This window comes from Pogona vitticeps, chromosome 4 (genome assembly GCF_051106095.1).
Source record: "Pogona vitticeps strain Pit_001003342236 chromosome 4, PviZW2.1, whole genome shotgun sequence".
In the NCBI taxonomy this organism is placed as follows: Eukaryota; Metazoa; Chordata; class Lepidosauria; order Squamata; family Agamidae; genus Pogona; species Pogona vitticeps.
Window position 1 is genome coordinate 104,668,343 of NC_135786.1, and position 11,851 is coordinate 104,680,193.

General features: G+C 46.1%; 1 protein-coding gene across 7 annotated transcripts in view; it reads right to left on the minus strand.

The window, feature by feature from the left end:
- The window catches only part of CFH (complement factor H), a 275,435-nt gene that overhangs the window by 104,228 nt on the left and 159,356 nt on the right, over positions 1-11,851 (minus strand). Inside the window, exons 24-27 of one of the 7 annotated variants that reach the window (XR_013544565.1) lie at positions 10,456-10,654; positions 9,391-9,607; positions 9,104-9,192; positions 1,142-1,333 (exon numbers count right to left, since the gene is read on the minus strand). The exons of 4 other annotated variants lie outside the window; for them this stretch is intronic. The gene's annotated coding sequence lies outside the window, so the exon portion shown is untranslated. Of the gene's footprint in view, positions 1-1,141; positions 1,334-9,103; positions 9,193-9,390; positions 9,608-10,455; positions 10,655-11,851 lie in introns of those variants that run through there. 2 more of the 7 variants (XR_013544563.1, XR_013544564.1) reach the window with 2 other exon arrangements.

Below are 11,851 nucleotides of genomic sequence, written 5' to 3' on the forward strand. Positions count from 1 at the left end.
ATTTTATTTTATATGTAATGATTTAAAATATTTTTACCCCGCCTTTCTCCTTGAAAAGTACCCAAGGCGGCTTACGACAATGAAAGACAATATTTAATGTTGAAAACAATGAGTATATAATGATAGTTAACGTAATTAAAAGGTGATATTTAAAAAGTATGAACAAGGAATAAGGAGGCATCTTACACCAGTTAATAGACAATGTTAAGGCAATGTCTTATTATGACTCCTCAAAACAAGTGGCTGCCTCATTCTGCTTAATGGTAGGGTTGGCCCTGGTCCCTATAATGCAGAATCCTAGAAGACACACCAAACAGTATTATTGGGTGGTGAAGATGTTTTATAAGCTTTGTTGTGCATCAACTGAGGAGCTACATGGGCTTTTAAAATTGTTGCATTTCAGGCTTTGTCCTGAGAGGCCCTTGCACTTGTTTCTCACTGCTGCTGCTATCATAGTGCTATTTCTAATAGATTTTTTTCATTTCTTTCTAATTGGGGAAGTGCTAGTTCAGTATTAAAGATAGAAAAACACACACACACACACACACACGGGAGGAAGCAAGGGAACCAGGCTGGTGAGAGGGAAGGCACACCAGTTAGTGGCAAAGAGAAATTGACCAAATAAATTGTCAAGTCTGGCAAATTGATTTGAACTGTACTCACTAGTGGAAATCCAGAAGTATTCACTTATTACTTACTGTGACCTTGAATTACAACTTCCTTTTGTGAAAGATGAGGAAGGATCTTAAACTCCAGTACAGTTTATGCTAAGAAAATGATGCACATCTCTCTTCCCCCCCATAGACATTTTATCTTTTCATGATTTCATTTCTTCCCATATTTGGTTTTAGGGATAAATAAACAGTCAGGGAATGGCAACCAATTTTGGATTTTGAGAGAAACTATTAGTAAAATTAATCCACTCCCATCCGTTTTAAGTGAAATTTTCGAAATCTTTCTTTTTTACTACCACAGTTGGGGTGTGTGAAATGACTTGATCAATGACCATATACAATATTCTATTACAAAGCTTTTTTTTTGGCCATTTCCCCAAAGGGCTATATTAGAGGCATATTTTCTTTACACACAGTGATTCCTATTCCTACTTAGGGAGGAAAATACAAGGAAAACATTTACTTACTGAAGCAATTTGGTTCTGGATCCCAGCCAGATCTAGTGCATACAGTTGTTTGCCAGTGTGCCTTATTTGGTGGCAGAAAACCAGAATCACACCTATAATAATGTTTGTCACCCAGTCTTTTTGGAAATGATGTTGCTGGTTCGTTGCCATACACATGTCCATTTGGTATGTCCAAATAGCCACAGTTTCTTACTTTGAAAAAGGAAAAAAAAGAGAATAAATGAGGGTATTTCACGAAAGAGTGTGTGTATACATAGCCACGCACGCACACACGCATGTGCGCTCGCACACACACACGCATGTGCGCTCGCGCACATACACATATACACAGAGCTCTCATGCATGCTACACTGTCCAAGGAACACACAAACATGCAAGCATTCCTTTCCAACATCCTTTTCCTTCTAAACCTAGAAGCAGGGATTGATTTCAATGGCAGGTGTCATTAATAAATAAAGAATGCCTGGGGTCTGCATGTGTAAACAACGAATTCCTCACATTCACCCACCCCCTATTCTGCTAAAGATGGAACACAAGGTGTAGACATCCAACTTGGATTTGAATGCCGTATATACTGGATCTATACTGCGGAATGCAAGGGCATGTTCAGTCGCCAATCTATAGACTATTTTAGACAGAAATCTTTTTAATACACAGTTCCTGGCATTTTGAGTGAGCAAAGCCTTGTTTTCACTCTTTTGTGTTAACAGAAAATACTCTATCACATTCCTCCTGCCACCTGACATTCTCCAGTTTTCCCATAGTCTCCTTGCCTTTCACATCTCCAGACAGGCATGAAAAGTCCCACAAAGTCCCACATAATGGTTCACAACAGGCTTAATCCTTCCCATGTGCTCGAGATGTGCATGCTTTCCCAGATGTTGCAATGATGACATCATTAAAAATATACTTACCTCAAGGAGGTAATTTTAAGAAAAAATCCTAAAGTAAAGTGTCTCAGCTGTGAAAGTTCCAAATCATATTGTTTTGTGATGGATCATCAAGAGACAACCATAGAGCTCTTTTGCACATTGACTACCTTTGTGTAACTGCATCTTTGTTGAGGAAACATGTTACTTCCTTCTAAGCGTAAAGTCAGCCTTCTGCTTAGTTCTTCTTGGAGAACTGTGTGGAGTGTCTGGTGCCTCACCCTTTCAAATGCCCAACTCAAAGCCTTCATTACTTGATCAGAGACAGTGGAGAGTGGGGCTAAATAATGGAACACTACATGTGTACTTCAGTAATACAAACAAAAAGAAAGGTTACTTACCTGTAACGATGGTTCTTCAAGTGGTCATTCTGTGAATTCACACAAAGGGTTAATACCAGCGCCAGCGTTGGGCCTCTCGGAACATTCTCTAGCTGCAAGAGAAAAGTAACAATGTTTAGGACTACCCCTACTGCGCACGCCCAGCCTAACCGTCCCTCAGTTCCATTTGTCCGCCATAGGCCCTCGAGTCATAGAGATGCCAGTGACAGACAGACAGAGGGGAGGCCGGGCGGGATTGTGTGAATTCACAGAATGACCACTTGAAGAACCATCGTTACAGGTAAGTAACCTTTCTTTCTTCATCGTGGTCTTCTGTGAATGCACACAAAGGGTGATTAGCACGCTTACTAACCGGATGGTGGGCTGTCACTGAAGAGCCGATGTTAGCACTGCCCTCCCGAATCTGGTTTCCTCTCTTGCCCTCATGTCCAGTCTGTAGTGGGTTATGAAGGTAGAGGCATTGGACCAGGTAGCGGACCGGCAGATGTCGGGCAGGTCGACGCCACGGAGTAAGGCAGTCGATGAGGCAACAGCCCTGGTGGAATGGGCTTTAAGTCCGTCTGGAGGATCTCTGTGGTGGAGCTCGTAGGCAAGGGCGATGGTAGATACGAGCCACCTAGAAAGCGTGGACGGCGAGGCCGGGCAGCCCTTCTTTGGGCCAAAGTAACACAGGAAGAGTCTGTTGGCCAGGCGGAAATCCTTGGACCTGGAGACATAAAAAGCTAAGGACCGTCGGACATCGAGCATGTGGAGCATGCGTTCAACATCAGTAGTTGGAGACGGAAACAAGGTCGGTAGAATCAGTGGTTGATTTACATGGAAGTCGGAGACCACCTTCGGAAGAAAAGAGACGTCCAGGTAAAGCATAACCTTGTCTTTAAAGAATTGGAGGAAGGGTTGGTCATGACGGAGAGCTGCCAACTCGCTAGCTCAACGAGCAGACGTGATAGCCACCAGGAACAGTGTTTTCAAAGAAAGCATTTTGAGGTCACAGGTAGCCATGGGTTCAAATGGGGGTCTGGAAAGAGCATGTAGAACCAAGTGAAGGGACCACTGCGGAAGTGGGGGACGAACGGGAGGTCGGAGGTTGGAGAGACCCCTCAAGAACATTCTGACGGTAGGGTGAGAGAAGAGGCGTGAAGAGGGAGAAGCTCTGGGTTGGAAGAAGACAACCGCAGCAAGGTACACCTTGATAGTAGATATAGACAAGTGGAAATCAAACAGGTAACGGAGATACTGTAGAAGCGTAGAAAGAGATACAGGGGAGGGGACAAGATCCCTCTGTTGGGTAAATTTCAAAAAACTTTTCCACTTGTAGGCATACAAGCGAGACGTGGAGGGCTTGACGGCGTTGGTCAAGACCTCTTGGATTTCGGGACGATCCTCCACGCCGTCAGATGGAGCGTGTCGAGATTGGGGTGAAGGACTTTGCCGGCTTCCTGGGTCAGCAGGTCCGGCCACAACGGAAGGGTCATGGAGTCCACAGCCATGCTGACTAGAGTGGGGAACCACACCTGGCGAGGCCAAAAGGGTGCAACGAAAATGGCCGGAGTCATTGAACGTTGGAGTTTGATCAGGGACCTCTGTATCAACGGAATCGGTGGAAACATGTACAAGAGACCCTGGTTCCATGGGATCATGAATGCGTCGCCGAGCGAGTGGAGACCGAGACCTGCCCGAGACGCGTACAGGGAACATTTCGCGTTGTGAGGGGATGCAAACACATCCAGCACTGGGGTCCCCCATTGGCGGCAAAGGTCCTGGAAGACCAGAGGGTTCAACTCCCATTCGTGTGTCTGATGTTGAAGCCTGCTTAGAGTGTCCGCAACCGTGTTGTCCTCTGTGGCTACATGGATGGCAACCGGGTAGATATGATGACGGTAGCACCACTCCCAGAGGAGGATGGAGAGGTATAGGAGTGAGTGAGAGCGGGTTCCGCCCTGCTTGTTGACATAGTGCATTGTGGTAGTGTTGTCCGTTACCAGTTGAACTCCGCGGCCGCGTAGCAGAGGGAGGAAGGACCTGAAGGCCTTGATCACTGCAAGTAGCTCCAGGTGATTGATGTGGAGCATGGTTTCCTGTGGGGTCCAGAGGGCATGAATGGTGTGATGGCCGCAGTGCGCCCCCCAGCCGGATGGACTGGCGTCCGTTGTGACCTGAACAGTGAGACGGAGTGGACGAAAGGGCCGGCCAACCGTGAGGTGGGGTGTGTACATCCACCACTGGAGCTGTCTGGCTAGCTCCGGGGTGACACGGAGGCGCTTTCTCTGGCTGTCCATCATAGGGTCGAAAAGGGTGAGGAACCATGATTGGAGAGACCGGAGCTTGAGACGAGCGTGAGCGAGCGCCGGTGTTGTGGACGACATCAGGCCGAGGAGGTGCTGGGCGTGATGGGCTGTCACCCGAGCACGAGGGTGAAATTTCCTGATGGCTCGTTGAATCTTGTGTATTCTCTCCGGGGGAAGAAATGCCCGACCTTTTATGGCGTCTAAGCAGACTCCTATGTATTGCACTGTTTTGGAGGGGATGAGCTGAGACTTCTGTCTGTTGACAGTGAGGCCGAGATTGGAGAGAAGATACAGGATGAATTTTGTGTCATTCAGGGCTTGTCTTCGTGAGGTGGAGACTACGAGCCAATCGTCCAAGTAAGGGTAGACGTGAATGCCCCTGAGACGAAGGTAGGCAGCCACTGGGGCCATTACCTTGGTGAAGGTCCGGGGAGCTGTGGACAGGCCGAATGGCAGGGCCTGGAATTCGTATATTGTGCCCTGAAAGATGAACCGGAGAAACTTGCGGTGATCGGGGTGGATAGTGACGTGGAAGTATGCGTCCTTTAGATCTATAAGGACGAACCAGTTGTTTTTCTTTAGAAGGTGCATGATGGACTCCAAGGTGAGCATTCGAAACCGTCTGGGTCGTAGGTAAGTGTTTAGTAGTCTTAGATCGAGGATGGGCCTTATGCCTCCTCCTCTTTTTGAGACAGCAAAGTAGCGGGAGTAGAACCCGCGTTGTATATCGCGGGGTGGTACTGTATAGATGGCATTTTTTCGCAAGAGAGATGATATTTCTTCCTCTAGCGAGGAGTCGAATGGAGAGTGGTTTATGAAACCCAGCGGAGGAGATCTTATAAATTCCAGCTGGTAACCGTGCTGAATAATTTTTAGAGCCCAAGTGTCGTTTGTGATGGTAGACCAGTTGTGAAGGAACGGTTGAAGACGGGTGGTAGGTGGTAAGTGAGTAAAAATGGGGGGCCGAAAGTCAAAGATACTGTTTTTGTTTTCTTCCAGGCGGCTTAAAGGATTGGCGGCGATGGGGCGGACGAGGCCGATAGCTCTGATAGCCCTGTACGGAAGAAGAGGACTGGCCAGAGCGCTGCTGAGGTAAGTGTTTATACGGGCGGTACTGCTGAGAGGGCTGATATTGGCCATAATATTTTCGCCACTGGGGTCGTCGCTGTCTAGATTGAGTTTGAACAGAGTAAGACTTGGCAGTCCTCTTAGCCTTGTGAAGATCTTCTAAATGTGAGTCGGTTTTTTCGTTGAACAGCCCGGTAGCGTCAAAGGGGAGGCTCTCGACCTTTGACTTGACGTCCTCCATTATGTCCGCAGAGCGGAGCCAAGCATGGCGCCGGATAGAAATGGCAGACATGAGAACTCTGGCAGAAATCTCTGCTGCATGTCTGATGGAAAGGCGTTCATATTTGGATACCGTCTGAGCTTCCTCGTATGAATTTAGGAAAGCTTGCCGGGTGTCTTCAGGTATCAATTTTAGTCCTGGCAACAGCTTAAGCCATAACTGCTTATGATAAGCCCCTAGCACAGTCTGGTAATTTATGACTCGAAGCAACAAGGTGATCAGGGAGTAGATTTTTCTGCCGATGATTTCCAGCTTCTTACCCTCCTTGTCAACGGGGGTAACATGAGCCCTGGCCGATGGCCTTGAACAGCTCGTTTCAACAATGAGCGAATTCGGAATCGGATGCTTGAGTAAGAAGTGAGTGTCAGCCCCATGGATCTTGTAGAAGTGTTCTGTGCGGCGAGGGACATTAGGAGTAGTCACAGGCTGGGCCCATAACTCCTTAATGGCCTCCATAACTACAGGCACAAAGGCTATGCTAGGGGGAGCGGTACTGTCCTTCTTGATGTCCCCAAAGAATAAGTCCTCACCCGGAGGGGAAGGAAGATTCAAGTCCAACTTCAGGGTCTTAGCAAGTCTGGACATCATCTGGGAGTACGAAGAAAAATCCTCAGATGGGGAAGAGGCATGAGGGTCACCCGTATCGGAGAGTACCACATCACCCGGAGGTAAATCGTGTGGTGGCAGGGGTGGGGGTTGCTCCTGGTCAGAGTCAGAAGACTGCTCCATGGACACCTCATCTGGATCGGAGGAGAAGACATCCCTCTTCTTCTTTGGAGGGGGTTTCTCGATGTCGACCGGCGCTGTCGGGGGTCGAGTTGGAACCGCAGTTGGCGCCGAAGTGGAAGGAACCGGTTGCGGTGGAGGGACAACAGGTAGCGTAGGAGGCTGTTCTCCGACTCGAATAGCTCGGCGTCGACGTCGAGGCCGGTTTGACTCCGAGGAAGAAGACAGATATATGTACCGGATCTTTTTGCGGTACCGGTCTCGAGATGCGGACGTCGAAGACGAGGAAAGGGACCTCGAACGCTCCCGACGACGTCGGTGGCGCTTACGACGCTTAGGGTGGTCGGAATCTGCCGTACAGGAAGAAGAGGATCGACGTCGATGCTTGCTACGACGCCGATGGGAACGGCGCTTCTTCCTAGAGCGTTTACGCTTAGAGGATTTCGAGTCCGAACGATGGGAAGAGTCGGACTGGGTAGAAGCCCGATGTCTCTTCTTCGACCGTTTCCGTCGAGGAGACTTCGACCTCGAGCGGCCGGAAGAAGGGGACCGACTCGGGGAGCAATGCTTCTCCGTGCGGGAGCGTTTGCCTCGAGGAGATCTCGACCTCGAACGCACAGGTGAACAAGGTACCTCGTCTCGAGGAGATCTCGAGTCCGAGTGCACGGACGAGATCGACACCGGAGGTGACCCCTGGCCCGCAGGAAAAGGGCTATGTGGGGCAGAAGTGAGACCAGTAGTGACACCGACTAACTGGCTCGGCGTCGGGGAAGACATTCCCGATGGTGGTGCCGCTTCAGTGCGTCGAGCCGAAGAGGCGGGCGCCTCGGACGAGGCCCCGAAGCGTCTCGACAACTCTTCGAGAATCGGTGATGGAATCGAACCCGAGCCCGGAGAAAGTGGAAGGGATGTCATCTTAAGCTGGGCGGCTGCCTTAGCCTTAGATGCTTTCGACGGTTTAGCTTTTGGAGCCGGAGGCTCGGGATTCGAAGCAGGAGCGGCCGATTTCGACGACGCGGATTTCTTCGACATTTTAGAAACTTTGGAGACGACCGACTGAACAGGAGCTGCTCGAGAAGTGGAAGCCATTTCCCCCTCCGAGGGTGCCGTGGAAGACAACGTTGACTCCCACAGATGTAGTTTAAGGCGCTGCTGGCGAGCCTTAAGAGCGGCTTTAGTAAAAGCTTTGCAGTGTGGGCAAGTTTTGGAGTTATGCGATTCCCCCAGGCAATACAGGCAAGTATCGTGGCCGTCCTGATGGGGAATTTTACGGTCGCACACTACACACCTGCTGAAAGGCCCGGACGGGGACATAGGGCAGTAAGCAAACCGAAACGACTAGTTTAAGGGAGAAGGCAGAGCAGTCCGAAATCAGTCCGAGTAAAACCGTGAAGAGGATGAACCGAGTCGCCAAGTTGAGGGGAAAAACGCTAGGGTAGTCCGTGAGCGAAGCTTAGGTCAAAACCAAGGAATCAAATAGATCGCAATAGACGCAGCTAAGATGAGAGGCTCCAAACCGCTAGGCGGAAAAATGGAACTGAGGGACGGTTAGGCTGGGCGTGCGCAGTAGGGGTAGTCCTAAACATTGTTACTTTTCTCTTGCAGCTAGAGAATGTTCCGAGAGGCCCAACGCTGGCGCTGGTATTAACCCTTTGTGTGCATTCACAGAAGACCACGATGAAGAAGAGAATTTGTTCTTATAATGTAATGAAATGGATACAATAGTTATTACAGATTCATATTGTGTTTTCAATAAAAAGGAAACCATTCTGCAGCAAATTTAGGATTCTTCTAACTGCCATCCTATATGATAAATTCCTTCACATGTCTGTCCAGTCAGAGAGGAATTCAACAGTAAACATAGATTCACAAAACTAATTTCATTTAGCATTGTCTGTAAGACTAAATGCTATACTTAATCAGAATTTACTTCATAGCATGTAATTATTTAGGTGACAAGGCTTCAGTCCTGTGCACACCTTCTGAGGAGTAAGGGCCATTGAACCAGTGGAGCTTGTGTCTTATGACATGCATAGGACTGCTTTGCTAGTCCCACTTGTAGCCAGTCCCCCTGAGTTAATTTGGTCTATTCTATGATGAGATTGGTTAGGATTGCTGCCTAAGCATCATCAGTTAGGCACACAAACTGATCAATTAAAAAGCTTCAAATGTGCATTTAAAAATCATTGCTTTTTGTGTATTTATTCATATGAAGCCACGGGGGCTTAATAAAACTGGCAAACAGAGGAAACTGTGGAATATGTTCACATAAGATTTGGTTACTCCTTTCTTTAAGTAAACAATCAAAATCTCTAAAATAATTAATTTACTGCTTTCAGATGGATGGCCCAACAAGAGGTGTCAGTGAAAAGGGATTACACAGCCATTCCATCTTTTCCTCAGAAATGTGTTGTCTGTGCTGAGAATAAAAAAAGCAGAAGACTAACATACAAAGTTAAGAGTTGAAGTTAATGATAGCAGCACTCTTCACAAAATGCTACTGAGAGACGGGGGGAAAAATCACACAAGGCAACCTTGATCGAAAATGATCCCGGCTGAGGGTTGCAATAAACATACAATATTATTGGTGGCATCTGCATAAAATGTGGTTACTTACCCTCCCCTGCGGTGCAACATACCCATAGCAGAAGCAGAGCTGTAGAGCCCGGCCAGGGGAGAGCCATCCTGGACCCTCAGCAAGGGCTCTCACCTTTTTCCAATAGCTCTCCTTCGGTCTTCCCTGGCCTGCTGTTAGGTGCCGTCTGTTGTTCTTAGCTGTTGCACAGAATTGCTTCACTTCAGATTTTTCTTCAGCAGTCACTTCCCCTTAAAACCTGTTGCAAAACACAAACACACACAAACACAATCGATCTTTTCTTTTTCTGAAAAAGAAATATGCAAATAATGTAAAAATGTACTTCCCCAATTTCCCAACACTGGCCTTCTTGTTTGCTTTCAAGCCACATTTCGCATCAATGAATGACGAGGAATTGCATCTAGTCCAAAAACAACAACAACCAACCAATAAAAAAATGAGTTGCCACTTTTCTTCTGCAGGTATTAACCACAGGTTCCCTCCAGAAAACCATTGTTTCCTGGTCAAGCATTTTTTTGCTTTCACACCCTGTTCATAAGAAGAGGCAAAAGTGTAGATGAGACAGAAAATGTTCGCCTATAAGTTCCCGTGTGCCACCATTTTCCAAATCCTTGTGCCTGTGATTTTTAACAGCATAATGACATGCCAAGAAACATTTTTGCTCATAATTGCTCCTCAGGAAAGTGCAAGTGAATAGCGTTAGGTTGTTTTCCCCCGGTGAGTTGGAAAACCTGGAAAGTTACATTCTTTTAAAAAAATCAATTCTTTTTGTTACTTATTACAGTGTACCTTGTTGGTTGCTTATTGAACTTTTGGTTACTTCTTAGGTACATTTTTAAAAGATCTCTGTGTTTAACAAAAGATTAGGATGCAACTTTAAAAATTCCCTTCACAATGCTTCTAAAAGTGCCTTACCTGGCTGTCAAAAGTAGCTTCTGACAGCAACTAGAAAATGATAGGTTACAGCTGTCTTACTTGTTACAATACTGTTGCCTTTTAATTTCATGGTAACCATTTTCCCCCAACATTAACTAGTTGTAGGTAAATACAGTGCTCCAAGCTCTGGCCTTTTGACTTTCCTCCTACCTGTGTATTGAATAAATGACTCCATAGTTCCATGTCCAGTGCCCCCAGCCAGCCCTGAGGACAACTTTTTTCCCCTGCTGCAGAGTTGATAATTTGAATGTGAATGGAAATTGTTGATACGACCTTAAAGACTCCTCCTCTTAACCCGAGGCCTCCAAGTCCTTCCCAGGACAAAAGGGATTCCTAAGGAGCTACAGAACTGAAGGGGGATGAAATGGTAATTTTTCAACATTAATAAATTAGCTGATGACAACGTCAGCCTTATATGTATGGAGCTGCGTCAATGGGTTTTCAGCCATTGTTCTAAATTGGAGCTTAATATAAATATATGCCAACAGTTCCCATAGAAATCAATATAACTAATTCAGTAGCTTAACTGGGGCAAGGACTAGACAATTAGTCCCTTCTCAGGCCCCAGCTAGGCACCAGCTTGAAAGGATTTGTGAAATTTAATTTTTTAAAAAAGCAAGAAAACTACATATATTGAACATTATATGTCTAATACCTAGATAGAGTGATGGAGCAAAACTGGGAAGACACACCCTGATCATACATTCTTGCACAGCACACAGAAGTCTACTTGTCAGCAGGAAATAAAGCACAGCTCCCCCGGCCCCCCCAAAAAAGACTCAAATTCTAAAATCCCCCTTCTACCACTAATGGCCCATTGACACCTCAGCTGACTATTATATAATTATTTTGAACCTTCTATCATTATTATAGGTTTCCTCCCTAGCTTCAAAATCTGCATACTCTTAGGCAAGTCAGCACACCCTAACTCACAGATGTAACCACTGGGTCATTTCAGTATAAAAAAGAGATCAACCAAAGATAAAGTTTGAGTTTTCAGCTCCTCTCTGAAGTCTTCTTGATCTCAGGTCTACACTGAAGTAACCCCAGACAGGAAACCAGAAAGAGCTGTGCACAAACTGTTTCCAGAGAGTGAAAGTTCATGTTCACATGCCCTTAGAGGCAAACATAAAAGTCTATAGAATGTATTTCATGTTTCGTGTTCCTTACATTTACAATCTCTTCACATGCCTCTTCCTCTTGAAAGATGAATCTGACTTTTCAAGTCTGATTCATTTCTAAAAAGTTATAGGCAAAGTAATCATGGTTCTTAACATACAAGAGAACACATTCCAGGCATTATAATCCATATAACTAATTGTAACATTATAGGATAAAACCAATACATAAATCAATAACTTTTCCGTAAAAAAGTAACACAGAGAGTTACATTAAAGTCTAAGAGTACAGAATATCAAAACTTTGAAAAGTAACTGCAAAATACATCGTGATTCACACTCCAAAAACTTTCTAGTACAGGAGCATCAATTGTTTCTGTTATCTCTTACCCTTCTTCAAAATACATTCTAGTCAACCCATCAGCTGC